The 20,751-nt window shown below is 33.5% G+C and overlaps 1 long non-coding RNA gene across 2 annotated transcripts; it reads right to left on the minus strand.

The window, feature by feature from the left end:
* Positions 1–9,754: 9,754 nt before the first annotated feature.
* On the minus strand, positions 9,755–11,358 carry LOC140438206 (uncharacterized). Of its 2 annotated transcripts, none has more exons than XR_011950452.1 (3): positions 11,083–11,358; positions 10,749–10,986; positions 9,755–9,942 (listed from the first exon to the last, which is right to left on the minus strand). It is a non-coding gene; the product is annotated as an uncharacterized lncRNA (long non-coding RNA). The 2 variants fall into 2 exon arrangements; XR_011950451.1 differs by having other exon boundaries at positions 11,052–11,358.
* Between the last annotated feature and the right edge of the window lie 9,393 nt (positions 11,359–20,751).

Genomic DNA, 20,751 nt, shown 5'->3' on the forward strand with positions numbered 1-20,751 from the left:
TCTTATGAATCTCCATATTTATTTTTGTGTACCGTAGAAGTCGCTTTCCATCCTTTTTGTAAACTGTTCCCATTGTTTATTTTTTGTTCTTCTTTGTTTCATTTCGTATTCTTCTATGGATGTCTCGGGATTCTGGAGTATTTGATGTTTTGTACTTCGTGTAGGCCTCTCGTTTCTCTATACATTTCTCTTTTATTTCTTATCTGAACTATGGTGTATTGTTGTTTCTTTTTGTTCAGTATGACTTTCTTTTTCCGTTTCCTAGAGCTTCTGTTGCTGCTTCTTCAATGTTGTTTTGGTGTTATTTTCATTATTATTTTTGCTAGTACTAGTTTGTGTTCACTTCGGATATCTAGAATCTGCTTTGGGTGGATTTTTCTATTAGTGACTATAAAATCAATCACAGATTTGTGAATTTTTGAGCAATTTTTTTAAATGTCCGCCATTTTGTTTTTAAAGAATTTTCAATTTTTCTCGTAAACTATCACATAAGGTCACTTATTTTTAGCTATCTACTTTGTTGGTGCATCTTTCTCTGATTGGATTGCTTCTTTTCGGTGGGTATCTGTGTGTCCTGTTTTAGGTGTCTGTCAACTCTTCAGGATGTGGTTCGTTTTTTGGACATTGGCACTGGTTTCCTGGTGTCACATTAGTGGTATTGGATCGGTGGATGTTAATTCCTGCGGAGCCAGGGTAGTTAGAGGTGAAAGGGTTGGTGCTAAAATGGTTCTTTTCAGAAATTATTTTTTGTTAATGGTTATGAACGATATGACTGAATTTAAATGTATAAACAGTGAACGTGAATAATTGATGTCGCGTTATGGACAGCTATAACTGTATCCTGCCTAAGGATATGTATAATTGTGCAATGGGATCGGTAAACCACAGAAAACCGATCCCTTCCTGTCCGTGGCAGAGCTCGAAGTGATATATAGTTGCGATAGTAAAGTGAAGTTGCCTACAGGATGTCCATGTATTCCTCAGAGAGTTCGTTAATGGTCAAGGCCAGCTGTTTGGTGGAAATGAGGAATAGTTTTCTTTTGGGGTGTCTTATAAATGCATTGCCAATGGATGAGCAGGTAGTTTTGATTGTGTTTTGGGCTCCTGAAGTTTTGGCCTCTGATGGTTTTAATCGTGTAACTCCTGCTCAAACAGAAGAGCCTCTCATTTATGGGCTGCATGTTCGATAATTATCGGTGGTAATTTACTTTACGAAGAATTTTCCTCTCCAGTTCTAGCAGTTATTGTGGTAGGTCGTGATTGAAAATGCCATATATATTACCTCTATATTCAATCACGTGCCTGATGTATGTTTTGTACGTGTGTATGAGTTTAAGTGAATGTGTCCATTTAGAGCGTTAAGTAGATCGACTCTTTTCCTTACTCTGTTCTCTGCGTCTCCAGTGTAGCGTCTTTGTGAACACCCGCCTAGGTACTCGACCTGGTCCCGGAGTTGGAGTCGATTCCTTCATAGTCTAAGGTCAATTCTTTCAGCAACATTGTTTGTGATGTGTCTGCTAAGATTAGGGTGTCTGAAGAGAATAATTTGTGTTTTGTTTGAATAAGGTGTTACTCTCCATCGCACCACTTATTGACATGGTTTAAATTATTTTGAGCAAACCTACACAAGACATCTGCATCTCGAGACGTTGTTACAAGAGCAGTGTCATCTGTAGTATGTCAGTAAAAGTAAAGTAAAAGTAGTCAGTCTACCTGTATTAGTCCCTAACTGTGAGGTAGGGAAGTCACTGTTGTATATTGTGTTGAGTATTATTACCAACACGGAACCTTGTGGCACTTCTGCTGTAAGAGTGGAGGGGGTAGAGAAATGACTTTTGACCTTTACCGTAATTTTTAGTTTTTATACTTTAGTTTCTTCACCAGTCCAGCATGCCAGACTTGGTCGAGGGCTTTTTGAACATCGAGAAAAATTGTGACGATATGTGACGATTTCTGTCAACGACGTATTGGTGGAGTGACCTCTAAATATGAAGTGAAATGTAGGAATAATATTGTTTTCTGTGGTAAAGTCTATAAACCTTTCTTTAAGGAACCTCTCGAAGACCTTAACCAACATATTTAGAAGAGAGATCCGGGTTTGCCCTTTTTTAAGAGCAAAATTGTGTTAACTACTTTCCATGGTGATGAGAAGTAGCAGAGCCTGAGTGTGGCGTTGAAAATGTTCGTCAGATAGAGTGTGATGCTCGCCGGGTTGTTTCATGCACTTCCTGGAAATGTTGTCAGCATAATCAGCATAAGGTTCCCTCAAATTGTCTTTTTTTTCTTCTATATAATCTTTTTTCTTCTCTTCTTAGGGTCCAATATTCCTCCTTTGTTCTTCTTATATATCTATCTTGATTTGTCTTTAGGTATGCTCTATTTTTTTATCTGTTGTTTCCTGGCACTAATTAATAAACCATTCGTTGTGTTTAACTGGTTTGGTTTTCCCCAATATTTTACTTGCCTTAATAGTTATTATATTTCTACATCTTGTCCACAATTCCTTCACATTTTATCCTACCTCCAGGCTCTCCATTTTTTCATCGATTTGTCTCATATACTCTTTCGCAACGATTTCAATGCACAGATTATCAATATTAATTATGTCTTGTTTCATTTGTTTATTCTCTAAGATGTCGTAGAATTCATCTTTTTCGTCGTCTTCCTTTCTTCCGTAGGTAAGTGTATATTAAGTCAGCTATAGGTAAATAATTTTAAGACGAATATAACATATTCTGTTGTTTATGAGTTCAAAGTTAAGGACTAATGTCCTTGACTTAAGGCTTGGCATGTGCAGATCCGTAAATCGTTAGTCTTTTGTCGTTTGCTAGGTCGTCGTGAATTAAACGACGGATATATATAGGATTTTCTTCTTTGTGCTTTCATAAAAATAAGTTTTTTTAAGGGGAGAGGTCGTTAATCTTTTGCCCAAACTCCTAATCTTCGAAGGACCATTTCACCCGCTCTCGTTTTCACTGACTCTGCTTCCCACTGGAGATGGTTACCACAATCTTCCACAAAGCTGCTCAGGTTACCGGGGTTTCCACCTGATGGTGATGGTGAGAGTCGGAATTGAGTAGGGAGGCTAGTGACGCTAACAGGATACAGCGTCATATTTTGCGCGTCACTACCACATTTACATCCCATATTTAGATTGTATACTTTGTAAGACATTGAAAAATTGTAATTTGTGTTATACTCCCTGCTAATAACTCTCTGTAGTTGATTATGATACAAATAATAGATTATTATTATTAGAGCTTTCCCGAATCAGTCTTTTTACTATATTTGCCAGTTCTTTTCCATTTCTTGCAATAACAACCACATCATAAGCATATGCCAAGCATTGGAGCTCCTTAGTACCGGAACTATTTATCCCACTAATCCTTACAATTTTTTCTAGAACTATATTGAATAGCAATGTAGACAACGGTTTTCCTTGGCGAACACCTTTTTTCACTTTGAATTCTTCTGAGACTGTACCGTTGCATTTCACAGCACAAATGGTTTGTCTAATTGTCATTTTTACCAATATTACTATTTTTTCTGGCACATGGAATACTATTAGCGTTTCCATTAATTTGTTTCTGTCTATTGTATGGTAGGCGGCTTTGTAATCAATGAAAAGTACTTGTGCTGAAATGTTGTATTCATAGCAATTGATCAGGATTTGTTTTAGCATAAAAATTTAATCCGTTGTTGATCTTCCTTTCCGAAATGCTCCCTAGTATTCTCCTAGATTATTCTCTACATATATTTCGAATTGTTTTTTAATTAGTATGGCGAGCACTTTATATAGTACCTCTAATAAGGATATTCCTCTATAGTTTGCGCATTCAGTTCTATCTCCCTTTTTGTGTATAGGAATTATAATCGACTTATTCCATTCTAGAGGCATTTCTTCGGTATTAGCTCACTAAGTTGGTTTATTAAGGCATCTCCTCTATATTTTAAGTTCTCTGCCACAATGTCGCTCTCCCCGGGGCTTTTTTGATTTTTCATATCTTTTATTATTTCTTCAATTTCTTCTCTTGTGGGCTTTAGTATTTCTTTTATTACTATTTGAGGTTTAAGAACATTATAATGTTCTTCGGTAGTCACTCCGTCATTTAGCATCTCTTCGAAATATTCTTTCCACTTTTCACATATTTGGTCTTCGTCCACTATCAGGTTTCCTTGCGTATCTTTTATATTCATTGTTCTTCCTTGAATTTTCTTTAATACGCTTTACTTTATCATCCATTACTTTCGTTTTCGCTCTCTTAGGATTTTCTTTACTTTTTTTCGTTGTTCGGTATACCTTTCTAGGTCGTCTTGTTTTTGCGATCGTAAACTTTTTAATCTCAAATCTGATCTTTTTTTAACTCTGTTATACATTGGTCATCGAACCAGTGGTTTTTTCTAAATCTTTTTGTTCTTGGTATGTTCTTCGCCGTCGCTTCCTTTATAGTGTTTGTCATTTTCAAGAACTTTTGTTGTATGGTACTCACAGTAGTACTATCTTGTTTGGAGTAGGTTTCTTATATCTTTTTGATAATCCTGCGCTACCCCAAATTTTCGCACTTTTTCAAACCTAAATTTACGTTGCACTTTCTTTTTCCATTTATGCATTTTAATTATTGCTAAGGCTGGTGTAAAATGAAAAAAAATGCATCTGAAGAAAATGAATGGAGTCAGTAAAGAAAGATTTGAAATTGTTGATGATACAAGTTTGGAAAAACTAGCACAGGACAGAATGAAATAGAAGAAAAATATTGAAGCCTTGTACCTGTAAGGTGCATTTAGCTGAACTATACCTATATAAATCCTTGTTGAGAAAGTACAATTTGTATTGAAAATTAGTTCTGTATATCTGTAATACATAAGCACATTGTTGTATATTAAACAACATTTGTTTTTTTGAGGTTCTTTAGAGATAAAATCCGTAACCGGATGATAACTTTAGAATGATATTGGGTCCCCAATAGTCATGGGGGTATAAATTTAGACCTCAATGGTCATCGGGGAATAAATGTTTGTTTTATTAGGAGAGCTATTACTTTAAGCAATTACTGTATTTTACAGCAATCAAAACATTTCTAAATGTAAATCTGAAATCCTGAATCCTTGTTTTATTTTTTAATAAAATAAGATAGTTTAAAAAAAATTACGTTTTCTTGGTAACAGTGATATTTTATAAAATTAAATTAAATCGTTTTAAAAGGTGTGTCATGCTAGGGTAGGGTCTTCATATATTAATTTCTTGATAATAAAATCTGTAACTTAATAAGCGGTGGTTTTGTAATTTAATATAATAATAAAGGTGAACTGATATTCTAATTGTAAAGTTCTCTGACTAATATTCTATAATTTAGTATCAACCCCAGGTATTTTCAATTCTTCTAATATTACAATGTAAGTTAAATAAAAAAACATTTTATGTGTCCTATGTTTCTTTCTGTCTCTATAAAGAGACCACCCGTAAGAAGGTAGCATTATTTTATTTACTGTACTTGATTCCAAACCATTACTAAGTTAATAATCTAATTAAATATTAATACAATTAAAAGATTTTAGCTATTTAACTTATATTATTTCTTTCTATATTTCTACGATTTTATAACAAGAAGACGAAGTCGAGAACTTAACTTTTAGCCGACTATAGTCAACTATAGATAAAATTGTTAGTCACTACTAGTGCGAAATTGTTGTCATTCTCGGAGACTTTAAGGCTACGTTGAGAAAGCGATTGGATGGTAATTTTGCTGACAAAATCTATCAACCACACATACAGATGCTTTATACAATACGAAAGAGCCACAAAAAATTCAAAACTGATCAAAATCAAATTACCTAATGAGGGAAAATAAGCATCCGAGAAGTTGAATTGGACAAATCTCCTAACACAGAAAGTGAACCAGCGACCAAACATAAAATGATGTACAGTGATCAAGCTTATTTAAATTTAATGATGGATAGGAAAAACGGATCAATAGATTAAAGAAAATATATTTTATCTCAACAAAATAACTATACGATTAACTATAAAAAAAATAATTCACAGAACGATTATCTAGAAGTGACAATGAAATTGATGGAGTTGTTCTGAGTGTACTTACATCATTCCAGTTAGCTTAAAGTTTGCTAGGTGCAGTTTGAAATAGAGATCACAAACTGTTGATGGTTGAATACAAGAAACATAGTAAAATAAAGGAAATAACTACAAAAATGCCCAAAAAAATTTAAAAAAATGCAACCGAAACAAACAATATTTGAAAATGCGTTGGAGTGAAGGAGATTATTAAACAAAAAAAAACAAAAAATAAAACAAAATCAAAAACCGATTCAGTAAACTTTCATCCAATACTTTAAAGAAGTGTAGATAAAGTAATTACTATTTTAATGGGAATAAGCCACAATTAAAGTTTATAATAAGTTTATTGACGTTTTAATTTGCACTTCGGAAATCGTTCTCAAAATACAAACATTATTAATATTTTAATATTTATAATTTTTCTTTGTTTTGTTTATTTAATATTTCCAGTTTAATCAGTTTATTTTTGTGTTTACGTGGTAGTAGGAATGTCGTAAGGACCACCCCATATATTTCCTTACTTTGATCAACGCGGCCTCGTTCATTTTGTCTACCTCAAATACTGTCCATCGTTTGTTGTGTTAAAATAACTATAATCGTTTTCATCGTTCTTGGCGTGTGCGTGTAAAAACACTTGCAATAAGTTGTTTCATCTGTCTTTCCTTGTATAAGCTCGATTCGTTTACCTCCTCCAGTGGCGGAGCAAAATGTAGCATGTCAAACGAAATAATAGTTATAAAAGAAAATTATAAATTATTTTTCATTAAATTTCTAATAACGGAATATACGTATAAATTGCGAAGAAGTATTTTTCTAGCTTGCAGTACAATAGGACAGGATATAACGAAAAGTACATTTTAAAAGGATTTTGAAATATACCCAAAAAAGTGTTAATTATTTAACCCACTTTAATTAAAAAATGATACAGATTTTTTAAGTTTTAAGCACTGTAGCGAATTCTGAACTGTTACAACGTACTGACCTTGATTAATTAGCTAATCAGTCAGCGTCTTTACTGAAACTGTCTTCATCATTGGAATCTTCCGCCAAATCGATGATAATCCTACTTTCATTTTCATCATATGTGACCATTTTTGCCCAGTCGTCCTGAATTAATTTTTCAGTATGGTTAACACAACTCGCCCACACTGCAGGTGTTGCCTCAGCTAATGCATCGCCCCAAACTTTTTTCACTGTTTCATCTCCACGTCCATGTTCTCCAATATGACGATAATAGTATTGTTTAGAAATGCCCCAGACCAACTCAATCGGATTATATTGACAGTGATATGGAGGCAATCTCAAAACCTGATGCTCATGTTCTTGGAGTAGCTCGTCTATAACGTACCTGGTATTTTGTGGTTTATTCTGGCGACAAAGACTCAATAGCTCTGTCTTGTCCGAATCGTCGTCAAAAATTATTTTTTTCGCTCGTAACCATTCTTGTAAGTCCGATTTTTTCCAACTGGCATTCGGTAACTTTTCTATTAAAGAGCTATGGTATGAGGCATTATCCATAATAATTAGAGATGGTTCCTCCAACATTGGTATCAGCTTTTCGGAGAGCCACTTTTTAAAAGACTCTTTCTAATCTAAGATATACTAATCGCGTTCTCAAACGATTATAGGTGGTAGCACCTGTTTTGAAAGATGGTGGACGAAATAGGGATATCATTTGTTGACATTGTAAATTTGATAGGGCATTTTAAAAGACCCCTAGTTGAAGGGCAAGCAATTGTAGATTCCAACCATATTATTACTTGTGGAATATTATCATGTAGTGGGAAAACCGCAATGATACAAGCATTGTGCCTTCAAATGAACAATTTGAGACGAGTACTCCACCAAATAGAAGTGAAAATTGCAGTGATTGATAATATTAAAAATGTTGTTTGTAATTGTACAGGTAAGGCTGGAAATTCAGGCAAATGCAAACATATAATTGGCACATTACTATATATTTTTAGCTATTTTTACTATAGTTTAACTATACATCAAGCACAGGGGGGAAAATAAAAAAAAAACATAATGTGTATGAAAGTATGGTGCTAATTAACCAGTTTTGCTCCATGAAAAAAAAAACACTGCAAGAAGAAAATAGGTACGCGTCTAGCAAAACCAGCAGATACTGAGATATTGGAGATATTACTCTCCGGACCAGAAGATTCAGAGTCCGACTCTAAAAAGTGTGGTTCCTATATATCGAGACACAAGGTTCTATGAGAAAGAAATGCTTCAGATATCTCTATGTCACAGTATTATTGGCAACAATAAAGTTCTACTAGTCTTTGCTGATACATGGTCTACTGGCATTGTTCTAGAATATGATTTAGCTATGTTTTATACAAATAATGTTGAAGTAAGCTACAGTAATTCTGTTAAAATGTGTTTAACTACGTTAAACTCAACTGGAGAAGCGTGGAAGAACCTGGCGCGACTGTGAGTAACTGGAACCACTTGTTAGCATTTAGTTACATATAGTAAAAAAAAAACGGGTGTGAGAAGTTATACTTCTATACACGCGTTCGCCGTTACAAATTTATATGGGAGTCAATCTGCATAATCATTACATATGTAATGCTATAGGTAAGAGAGAGCAGAAAGAGAAACAGATTTAGGTATATAGGTATATGGTGCATGGTTTGCTGTATATAAACAACATTTGACCTGTAATAGGAGTATAGTAAATGAAGGATTGAGTCAATATTTTGATGAAAATGTGTATTTTTATTTTCATATATGTATAAAAGGAGTTGAATGCAAAAAAATTTTTTTACACATACTCTGCAGAAAAATTCATTGTTTATTTTGTTATTGATATAATAATACAATACAAATTAAAATGTAATATTCATAAGTATTTAAAAATGACAATATACATAACTTACTCACGTATATGTTTAATTTATCATGATAATAATATTAATAAAATAAAAATATTGTTTCGTGATACAACTGTCAACATTGACAGATACAAAATTTAATTGTTGTTTTTTGTGTATATAAGGACACATTTGAACTTTCCTGAGATATTTACAAGTTTTAATTTATAATTTAACATACCTAACGAGACTCAAGACAAATCTGAACAGAATGGAAAAATAATAATAATATGTATTAATAAATATTACATATATTTACAAAAGGAACATTTTTATTCTCGAAAGAGAAAAAGAGAGAAAATATATCTTCTGTCTTCCTTTTATCTATATATTACATATGTAATGATAAACGTCGAATGCGCTTATAGAAGTATAACTTCAATAAAAACCTAAATTGGCCGCTTAAAGTCAACCAATTGTATAATTCCAATTTTAAAGAAAATACTGCGACATTACATGGAAAAAAGTATGAATCACTTGCTTTAAAAATGTATAAAAAAATAAATCAAAAGTAAAGTTGAACATTTGGAAATTTTTATCTCATATGATGTACCATGGCTGGCAGTAAATGTCGATGGAATTGTTTCAGGAAAATGTTGTGTAGAAATAAAGTGCCCTCTGGCAGGCAAAACAAAATCTGTGCAATTTTACGTGACCTTAAATATTAATGCATAATTGATGAAAATAATATTACTTTAAAGAAAAACCATATGTATTATGGACAAGTACAATTGCAAATGTTACTTACCGGACTACAAATGTCATTTTGTAGCGTTGTGTCCATTTGATAAGTCCACACTTATTATAAAAGTACCACTTGATGTAGAATTTATACAAAACATGTTAAAAGTTTTGATAGGCGTATATTTTTACAATGTGTTACCAGTTTTATTCCAATTATATAAATAAAAAACTTGTTTTAAAAGATTGTTTTGTTTCTTATAGGTACTTTTACTTGGAAAAAATATTTACTCTTCACCACACTCACTAAAAATATAAATTAATATTTATCATCACTAAGTATTAGTGCAGAAAAGTTAAAAATATCTGAAATAATATTTATAACAGAGTCGATATTAGGAACTAGGAATAAATTAACTCTTGCTTTAAGAATTTTAAAGATTTTTAGCCGTTGTATGGTTCTTTCAACGTTTACTCTTGCTGAAGCAATTTCAGCAGTACAAAGAGCATCTGTCATTGATAATTGTTTTCTTTTTCCCAAAAATGATGGTCTTATTAATTCGATTTTCTTTTCGATACATTTATTTTCTATCAAAAAGCCATTATCTACCATTATAGCATCCCCATTTGGTGTCAATTTGTCCTTTAATCTTGATTGAATAAAAATTTGTTTGTCTGAGATACCACCACCATAAACAGGACTTACAAATGTAATTAAATGAGATGGTGCTATTTCAATCATAACTTTTAATGTGTGGTTGCCTTTGTAGTGAAAATAAGTCATTACAAGACACTTAAGACACTTGCTTTTAAGTAAAAGTAATTCTGTGCAGTCCAAAATAATTATTATTTTATAAAGTTTCTTAAAACTTATAGGTACCTATCCTATTTTGAATCTCTTCTTTTCCTGGCCAGGGTATTGCAGGTTTTAATACTTCAGAAGGAACTTCCACCGTTATCTGAAAATAATTTCTACACGTGTTTGCCGAGACACCAAATATAACAGAAAGGCAAAGAAAAGTGAGGTCAGTTTTTAGCTTAGCAAACACTAGAACAATACGTTGTTTTAGCTGGAGCAATAATGGCTTCTAAAACTGCACTAATCTCTGTACCTGTGTTTTCCAAATTTCGATTTCATCTTCCATAATTGTTGACGTTGTTGGATCTGAGTCAATCATTACATCTTTTAAAATAGATACTATACTAGATAGATGCCTTTGTTTTGTCGGTTTTGATCTTTCTTCTCGAGATGATCTTTCTGAAGACAACAACACTTTGTCCAAAGATGGAATAGGTAGATTCTCAGATGGAATGGAACCTTTTTTAAAAATCGTTTACCAGTGCTCACATCTAAAAAATAAAACGTTATTTCAATGATTCAATGAAGAAAGAACCAGGCTGAGACTATATATTACCTAAATAAATTTCCAATCAAATATGATTTACCTGGAAAAAAGTAATCTGATTTCTTAAAGTGTCGGCTGCATACATTTATGAATTTTGTCACAGGTTTTGCAATACGACCAGTTTTTTCGTAATTTCTCGTCGTTTGGAAAGTAGTGGAGATGTATATCTTTCGTGCATCGAGTAGAACATTGTGGCACTGAACAATATCTATTATTTTTTTTCTTATCGCTCATTATTTTAAAAATTTGATGAAATTGATTCCAGTTTTAAACTCTAATTTAATCAAATTTTTGACATTTATCCCCATTTTATTAGTTATCTATTTTGACAGCAGTTGGCAGCACGGTCGTTTGAGAACGCGAATAGTAGTCATCGAATATTCACTGTCAGAGCAACATGCCTTAACGTCATTTTCTAAGTTTTTCAGGAGAGCGAAATAACTCATTATCCCTTAATAATTCCAATGAAACCTTACTTACCAGATAAAATCTTGTTTACTTTGTTTCTAAAATTTCATTTTTAGGGGAAAAATTGTTATAAACTTGTGATATTAGAAAAACTGGACAATAAGGTTTGTTGTCTGCTAAGAGTATTGACAATACGAGCTGTTGCTCATTCTATTAACTCAACATTATTTTTTACCTGTCTAGTTTAATAAACAGTTAAATCCCAAAGTAATTTTATATACTAAACTATCCCTAAAGTACACCATGGACCCCATTTAAAACAGTTAACACGTAAGTTTGATAATTTATTTTAAAAAAATTGGTAAGAAAAAAAAACAAGGGAAATACATTCATGAGAAGCTTAAATTTAATGCTTCTAATTACACCTAATGCTTCTCAGATTTTTTTCTTGTTTTTATTTTCTTTTGCTTTTTTTTTCTTTTTGTATCCCTTTGACTTATATTATCGTGTGGGAGTGAATCGTAGAAGCTATGAACATCTTTACTCATCATGGGCTTTAGTGATTGAAGATCTCTTCATTTGTCCAAAGTTATATTCAGAGGCTTTTTGAAGAGCTTGGGGAAAAAATAGATAGGATCTTGCTTTTGGGGTCGTACGGGCAATGAAGCAAATTCATCCGTGTATTTTAGTTTGTAATAAATTTTTCCTTCAGGCCTGTATTGGAGAATTCTTAAATCCGTAACAGTAGGATCTCCAGGTTTCTTTCCCGGTCAGATGGAAGGATATATTATTGACGTATTGAAATCCTTGAAGAATTCGAAATCCACCTGTTGAGCTCTGTAGGGATCAACTTGCTGAGTTTTCTTTCAAGCTACTTTTGATAATGCCACAAATTTACTAGGTAGAAGAACATCTAATCTTCAAAAGTAGCCTCGATATGGCTATGTACCGAGTCGCCTTCTGTGTATGTGTGGCCAACTTCTAAATATTTATGAGTGATGGTCACTCCTGAAGTCATGCTCAAATGCAAGAGCGCATTTGAAAGAACTGACTTTCTATTTTGATAGTTACACCCGTCCGAGTATATCACCACTGGTTTAAGAGAGATTTTTAAAAGTTGTGACATATAATCCACTAAAAAATAAGCAAAGGTTGAAGCACTAAGGTTACTGTTGGTTTCGTCAAACCAATACGCCATAACATCGTGGGTTGCCAAGTTATATACTGTATAATTGTGGACAGTTAATTTTAACTTGTAATATGCTGACTTTCATAAAGTGGTGACTTTCATAAAGTCACAGCAAATTGTGTGACATTCTCCATTCATGGCCTTCTTTTTGTCTTCAGTTTTCTCATTTTGAGCTTCTTATTTTCGAGCTCTGTGCTTCAAATACTCTTCTTCTGTGATATTCTTACAATTATAAGCATAGCACTTATATCACTAATATATCAAAATTAATTGATTTTTTATGGAAATGTAAGAAATTTAATAAATTAATCTTAAAATAAACTTTGTACTTACCAAAATTCTAAAATCTAGATGCAAAACTCAGATCACAGCAAAAATTATGAACAGAAGCATGAAAATAACTGACGATATGGTATGTTACTGACCAAATGACAATGTGGGTTGTTACATTTGTTAAGGTGGAGCGCTCTCTAGTGGATATTTTTTAAAACTTGTAGCACTGGTAGATGCGCCTTCTCAATACGAATCCAATAATAGGCATAACTCATATTCGTTAAAAATGACGTTAGGGTATGTTGCTCTGACGATGACGAATTATTCTGCCTGTCCCAAAAGTCAGAGCAAATCTCGATGCAAATACTGCCCACTAAAGTAGGACTGATGATGATCAGTACTATGACTCTTTTTGTTTCAATTTCCTAATGAATTTTTTGGGAATACTTTTATAATGTAGATCTTTAACTGGATCATTATTTTATTTGCACTAGTTTGGTGGTTAATTTTCGAAATCTATTCATACATTGTAACAGATAAAAGAGCTACAATTTCCGGGTAAAGTTTTAGAAACATATTTGCTTTTAAAAAACAGTAAAATATCTTTATAGATTTTATTAGATTTTAATATTTTGGGTTTGCGCTCCTACGCTAAAAGGGTTTCTGTCGCGATCGAGCATTGAATTCTCCAATACAACGTTTATAAACTATAGTTGTTAACGAATGCTACTTTTAATTCCTAAGAAATATTTGTTTAGAAATAAGTCCTTGTGCTGTACCATATTTACTTCCGGTGAAAAAAGGTGTTCTCGATAATAAGCTATTTATTTCGATCCATAAATTTTTGTAAAAGATAATATTTACGCACCTCTCACTATTAATTTAATATTATATATTAAACGTTTGATGTATACAAACTTCTCATTTCTAACGGTCTTATCGTTGTCAGATGAAACAAATAAAATACGTAAAAATATTACACACTCTGAATCTTCTGCAAACCTTCCTTTTGTTTCGTTATCATGCACATGTCATGTACTGGCTTTATAAAAGAAGTTACAAAAGACCTTCCTAGATAAACACCTGTTAAAACGTTCTACAGGTGCACAGCGTTGTCTCAACTACGAGGGTAAGAGTAATGCCATATTTTTTTTCAAGGTCGAGGGGTGAAGTATTGTTATGCAATTTTATGTGTGACTATGTTGCACCCTTAATTTTATTTCACAAGGACCGTACAATATGTGGGTCGATGAGGGGAATAATGTATGTAGAACGTTAGTGTTGAATATTAAATAGGGGATAGTTCTGATCAAGTACAAGGTTGTTACCAATTAATTAGTCGACAAAAGTTGAAACTTAAACAAAGAAGTGTTGTATATTTATACTTGTAAGGAAACTGATGCATTTTTTAATGTTTGTAGCTGGGTAAAGCTCTATTACATAGATTATTGCCTAAATTCGGAAAGTTTTGGTTTTATATTCTAGTCTAGGAGCCAGGGGGGAAGGGGGGAGGTTGAGTATGCATTTTTATGTACCATGACGTTTTTTTGCCATGTGTGCCAAGTGTGCATCGCACACGGGCGGCCAACAATAGGGGCGGCCAAAAGCAGTCCACTGATGATAATACTTTTTTAAAACGAAAATAAATTCAAATAATTAAATAGTAATGATTTAGATAATTCTGTGAACTCTAATATTCCAAACAATAATAATTATTCAGTACGTGATAATACTTAAATGCGTTTCATTTATCATGTATACTTCTTTTTTTATCCTAATCTAAAAAAGATGCCAGAAAATATTATTTATTGTATGAACTGCCGCCCTTTTGCAGTTTCGGGAATACTTTTTAATTCAAAGCGGCTGGCGGCTTTCGGACTTCAGTTATTTGAGATTTCACACGTAGATGCTTTACAAGAATTTAGGCAAGTGGTTGTAAAGTTTCTGTTATAATATTGTTCATTATGGTTATGTTTATAGATGGGTTATTATGTCTTATGTTCAGTCTTAGTTGAGAATTCGATAAATTTAGACACGCTTTTGATAAACGATTTTGTTTGAAAAATATAGTAGTGTGCCTGTTTCTTTTGCACAGTACGTACTTTATTTCGAAGTAACCTTGTCGTTGTCGATCAGAGCAATTTTATTCGTATACGCGTTACGGCTACATATTATTTGGAGAATCATTATTTGGACAACTTATTTGCAGTGTTTTTGGATTTATTTTGTTAAATTTGCCCAGCTTCGTTCTTAAGTGATAATTTCAAAATGTCCGAAAGAAAAAGAAAACGACTTTCAGGTTTTTAATATAGAAAAATAAAAGAGGCAAAAACTGAGGAGAAAAAAAAAAAACTTAGCGGTGCACTGGAATCATTTTTGATGAAAAACATACATGAAAATATAGAAGACTCGGATATAAATTTAGGACCTTCAACTACGGCTGGGTAGTCCGTTTGAAGAGGTTTACTCTCCGGACACTGGAACTCACTTAAGCATGGGTGTATGTTACCTGAAGTAAAATCTAATTAAAATATTAAACATCATATAATATTATCAACAACATGTAACATACACCCATGCTTAAGTGAGTTCCAGTGTCCGGAGAGTAAACCTCTTCAAACGGACTACGGCTGGTAACTAGTTACCAGCCGTAGTCCGTTTGAAGAGGTTTACTCTCCGGACACTGGAACTCACTTAAGCATGGGTGTATGTTACTTGAAGTAAAATCTAATTAAAATATTAAACATCATATAATATTATCAACAACATGTACAATCTTTGGTAACACATTGCATTTTAAAGGGTTTTTACCCAAATATTTTGGTGGCTCAGGCATGGTAACCTGTATTTTAACCTGATGATGGAACAGTTGTTCCGAAAACGTTCGTGCTTGTAATGTTGCCCTTTTAAGGGTTTTTATAAAATAAAATATACCCACATACAAAGACTAACCTCTTTTGATATACGTGGTATACAGCCAGCTACAGGAATTATTTTCCTTGTGGATTTTATATATGTATATAGCTATACAGAAAAACCAATTTTTCAATACTTTACAAAAAGTTCCTGATTGTACTATTTTTGAAAAGGGTAAGTGATTGACAATACAAGAGTAATGGATTAAACATATGAATTCATTAGACACAAAGAATAGATCAAAATAATTAATAAATAGTAACCAAGTAGAAAGCATAAGATGATAATTACAAAACTTTTCAAATTTCCTTTTCTCAAATATTTTTACTTTATCAGGGGACAATATTTTCAAACTAGAATAATTGTTTAAAATAAATTTGCAAAGTACAACAATTTACGTGAAAGATAGAATGCCCTATATGTTACACCCACACTCCAAAGGATATTAAATAATCATCATCTTAATGAAGAAAGTAAAAAACATTTAACCGTTTAATATAAATAACGCAATCTGGCAGCAAAGCTCATATTATTACTCTTTGTATTACATGATTCGCGGACTGGCAACTACAATCGACTCAGAATGAAGTAGACTTGGGATTGTTCTTCGTCTGTGGTAAGAATGCCAAGATCACGGTCTATTCCTCGCGACGTTGCGTAACTTATATCCACACGGCTGTTACGGCTTACAAAGATAATAGTTACGTGGCACGACGTGACAACATCGTGCACTTGGCCGTAATATTACAACATAATAGTTTTGCATGTTGATGGTGATGGTAACCGTACATCTAAGCGAAATATTTTAATTATTATCTGTTTATTTTTTATTCGCCGGTTTCCAACATAGTTGTTTGTCTGAATTCGCCCACTTTTCTTAACTTGCGTCATATCCATTGAATTATTTGTTTTTTTGCTGCAATATTAACAAATGTATTAGGATGACCTGATACATATTAATAGGGGTTACTAGTCTGATGTATCGCGCAACTTTCTTGGTGATTTTAACGCTTTTTTTGTGCAGCGTTAGAAATTTCTAGTACTTGGTGACATTCAGATAGATTTTGTGTGGGTATTTACTTTGGCCCATAATCTCTAACTACCAATTTCCCCAGTAGAAAATAATTGTGCTGCCCACACTTCTTCTTAGTAATCTTGACAAATTAATATCATCGTTTAATAGTCAAAGTCTGATATAAATGGTACTTTAGTGAGCCATGACCACGCATCAATTAAGTTGATTATATTCAATCTGTTATCTTTATCTAAAGAAATGAAGTTCTTATGTCTTTCATATTTACATTAGCGACACTACTTTAATGATTGTTTTAATCCCATAAGACTGGCCCATCTACAGTTCCAGTAGTTTTTCACCCAGGTTTTTACTGTGTTTTTTCTCAGAATGTCATGTTGTTTCTAACAAAAGTTTGGCTTAGTAACAACACACCACATACAGACATCCTAAGCATCAGTCCACACAGAAGGTTCTATTACTTCACGCAAGACATATCTATTGGGTACGGAACCTCTCAACCCCGACACGATGCATCTCGATAACTAATAGTGAATGTCCTATGGCTATATAATACATGGGATAGATGCAAACAAGTTGAATAAGGTATAATTAATACATATTCACAGATAAACTGAAAACAAGATATAACAAGATGTAGGCGTGTCATTACACACCTACACCATGATCAATCAACAAATATCCAAATAGCCGCACCACAACTGAACCACCGACTCATCATACGATGTGATTTCTTCTGCGTTTACTGCACTCTCCAATCCCAAAGTGTAACTCCATCGTATCCATGTCCATGGGATGTATAACAAAGGAGTAAAAGTTAAACGATGCTCCAGAGAGCTGTCGAACTCCGGTTATGGTATGAACTGGCATACAGTGAGCCCATACTGTCCCCATTTCTGACCTGACAGAATCTCGTCCAAACTCGTGGGAATAAAATCAATACGAGACAAAAAGAAATCGCACAAAAAGAGGACTCAAAAATGAGGAACTCTTCTAGTGACAAATAGAATTATATAGGTTATGGGTAGAGACTATAAAGGCCTAAAATACCTTTCTGGGTGAACATCTACTTACAAGAGAGATATGAGAGAGGAAACGGACAACCGAGGCTGAGGACTAAAACTTGGTATACAGGCAGATTTAAAACTACAGAACGGTCGGTTGTACGGACTACAGTAGTGATGACAATGTAAAAAATGTCTATTTTCCTAGAATACCTCTGTATTTCAGGAAGAGAGCTAAGCAATATTGCACTGTTCACGTTATTGTTCTCTTTATGCAGACTTTTAAACTTCTTTCTCTATGGAAGGTTGTCACATCTTTTGCGTGGTCATACGATACTTCTTCTGCCGATTGGTGATTATTCTGCTTATGTGGTTATTTCATTCTTTTTTCTATTTTGTGTCCATTCGTTTATACACTGTACGTAACATTTTCTTCTAATATCTTTACTTATCTTTTGATCTCTCAGAGTATTTCCTGTAATTCTTTTCAGTACTCTCATCTCTGCCGTTTTCAGTAGCCTTTGTATTGTGGCTGTGTCGAGTCTTGTTTCTAAGGCATATGTCATCATTGGTCTTACACTGGCTTTATAAATTCTTGACTTCATCTCAGTGTTAATGTGCCTGTTTCGCCATGTAGTGTTATTAAGGCACCCTGCTAGTCTATTTGCTTTTTGTACTTGACCTCTCACTTCTTTGCCCGTGTCTCCATAGCTGGACAGTGTAATTCCAAGGTATTTTATTTCCATTAATTGTTCAAGACTGATCCCATCAATTTCTATTATACATTTGGTTGGTTTTTTGTTGATTACTATTGTTTCTGAGATGAGATTGTTATATTCAATTCTTTTTCTCTTATGTAAAATCTGTGGACCAGTCTTCATCTTGGGCTATCAATATTGTGTCGTCTGCGCAACAGCGTATTTTTACTTCTGTGTTCCCCATACTGTATTCTCTTTCTTTGTTAACGTTTTTGATGATTTTATCCGTAAGTAAATTGGAAAGCATAGGACTCAATGGGTCCTCTATCTTAATTCGTTGCCCATTTCTATAGGTTCTGTAAGTTGTCCATCTGTTCTGACTTCCTTTTTGTTGTTTTGGTTTTAATAGTTTTTATATTATTAAGAGGAACTTCTCTATTATATGCAAGATGGATTACATCTTTAAGTCTTACTCTGTCAAATGCTTTCTTTAAGTCAATCAGACACAGAAATGCTGGTCTATTATACTCTAGTGATTTTTCAGTAATTTGCTTTATGACAAATATTGCATTTGTACACGATATTCCACTACGAAAACGATGTTGTTCATCTGCTAAACTTTTAAACTTATGGGGATCAATATAATCACAGATAATCAAGCTGCTTTGGGGGCTCTCAGAAACTCTAAGGTTAGTGTGGGAATGCCGAAAAGGAAATAGTATGACTCTGGTTTGGCTGCTAAATTGGCAGGAACTAATTGGCAATAAAAGAGCTGATGAATGTGCCAAAAGGAATCAGCTACACTTTACAACTGCCAAAAAGTACCGTCCGCATAAGGGAAAAAGCTTGTATCTAAAGTCAACTTCACTGAGAAAGTATACCCAGTCAAGCACGTGGAAAATGTATATTGTATATACAAATGCTAATAGAGCTCATGTTCTTTGAAAAATAAGCAGGAATCAGTCCAGAATCATATCAGGCTTTCTAATGAACATGCGTCAGTCAAGCGACACCTGCATACGATGGGGCTGTTCATGGTGACTTACGCTACCGAGTTTTTGGTCAACATAGTCAATTTTGTATACAGTCATTCATATTTTAAATAAGGAGTACAAGATGGCAAACGGAAATCACTTTTTTGAGACTTCAACGTGACTAAAAAACCTAAGGTACCCATTCACTAGACCTGTAAAAGCTAATATAGGGTTCCAGAATTCTGAAATAGTTATTATGAAAAAAATTTAAGATATACAGTAAGACAATGGGCAAAAAAGAGTTTGCAGACTTTGTATCTTTCCCAAATAGGTCTTGGTGATTTTAATAGAGAAATGCAATCGAACCTTGAGAAAAGCATTACAACTTACACAGGACTTAATATTTCTATGAGAATTTTTAATGTCTCCTTGACACAATAGCTCTGGTTATACCAGGACCATATAAAAGATCGATCGAGTGTTGGAGGAAAGCTTATACATAGCAGTCTGCAGAAGCCCCAAGGACTTGTATAATAGTCTGAAGTCAAAGCACCTATTTGTTTCACCCTTCATACCAAGAAGATGTACCAGACGATTTCCTTTCAGAGAAGTTAGCTTGATAACGTTTTCAAAAAAGACGAACCCATTTGCTGTGACCCCTGCCTAAAAGATGATAGCGTATGATATTTAGGACACTAGAAAGCAATTTGGGATCCTTTTATACTAGAATAGGATAGCCTAGCTATCCTATCTGACTTTGAACCGTATGAAAATTAATTAAATTCATTTTAAACGAATGTTGCTGTATAAATTCTCCGCCAACCGAGCGATATGTAGTCTTTTGTTCACAAACACTGGGACAATTTTAGGGCTAATATTCTATGCAGCAGATACTCTATGCAGTACAATATATCACTGTACACGAAAAGTTTTGTTTGATTTTCCAAACTGATTCCGGCTCAAAATGATTACGAATCCTTCAACTAACTTGTTGAATTTGTTGATCTATATGTTGCTTGTATAGCAACACGTAAATATCGTTGATCCACGTATACCAAGTTGCCAATTAACTTCTTGTCAATCGAAGTTGTGTTTTTTTATAATCATCCATTAAATGAAGCTTCCGCACTGGTTTTCTATGTTGAAACTAGTCTCTACCACTTTTTCACACCTTTTCATAAATCAAAATAATATGACAATATTTTCAGAAATCA

Source organism: Diabrotica undecimpunctata, chromosome 4 (genome assembly GCF_040954645.1).
Source record: "Diabrotica undecimpunctata isolate CICGRU chromosome 4, icDiaUnde3, whole genome shotgun sequence".
Classification (NCBI taxonomy): Eukaryota; Metazoa; Arthropoda; class Insecta; order Coleoptera; family Chrysomelidae; genus Diabrotica; species Diabrotica undecimpunctata.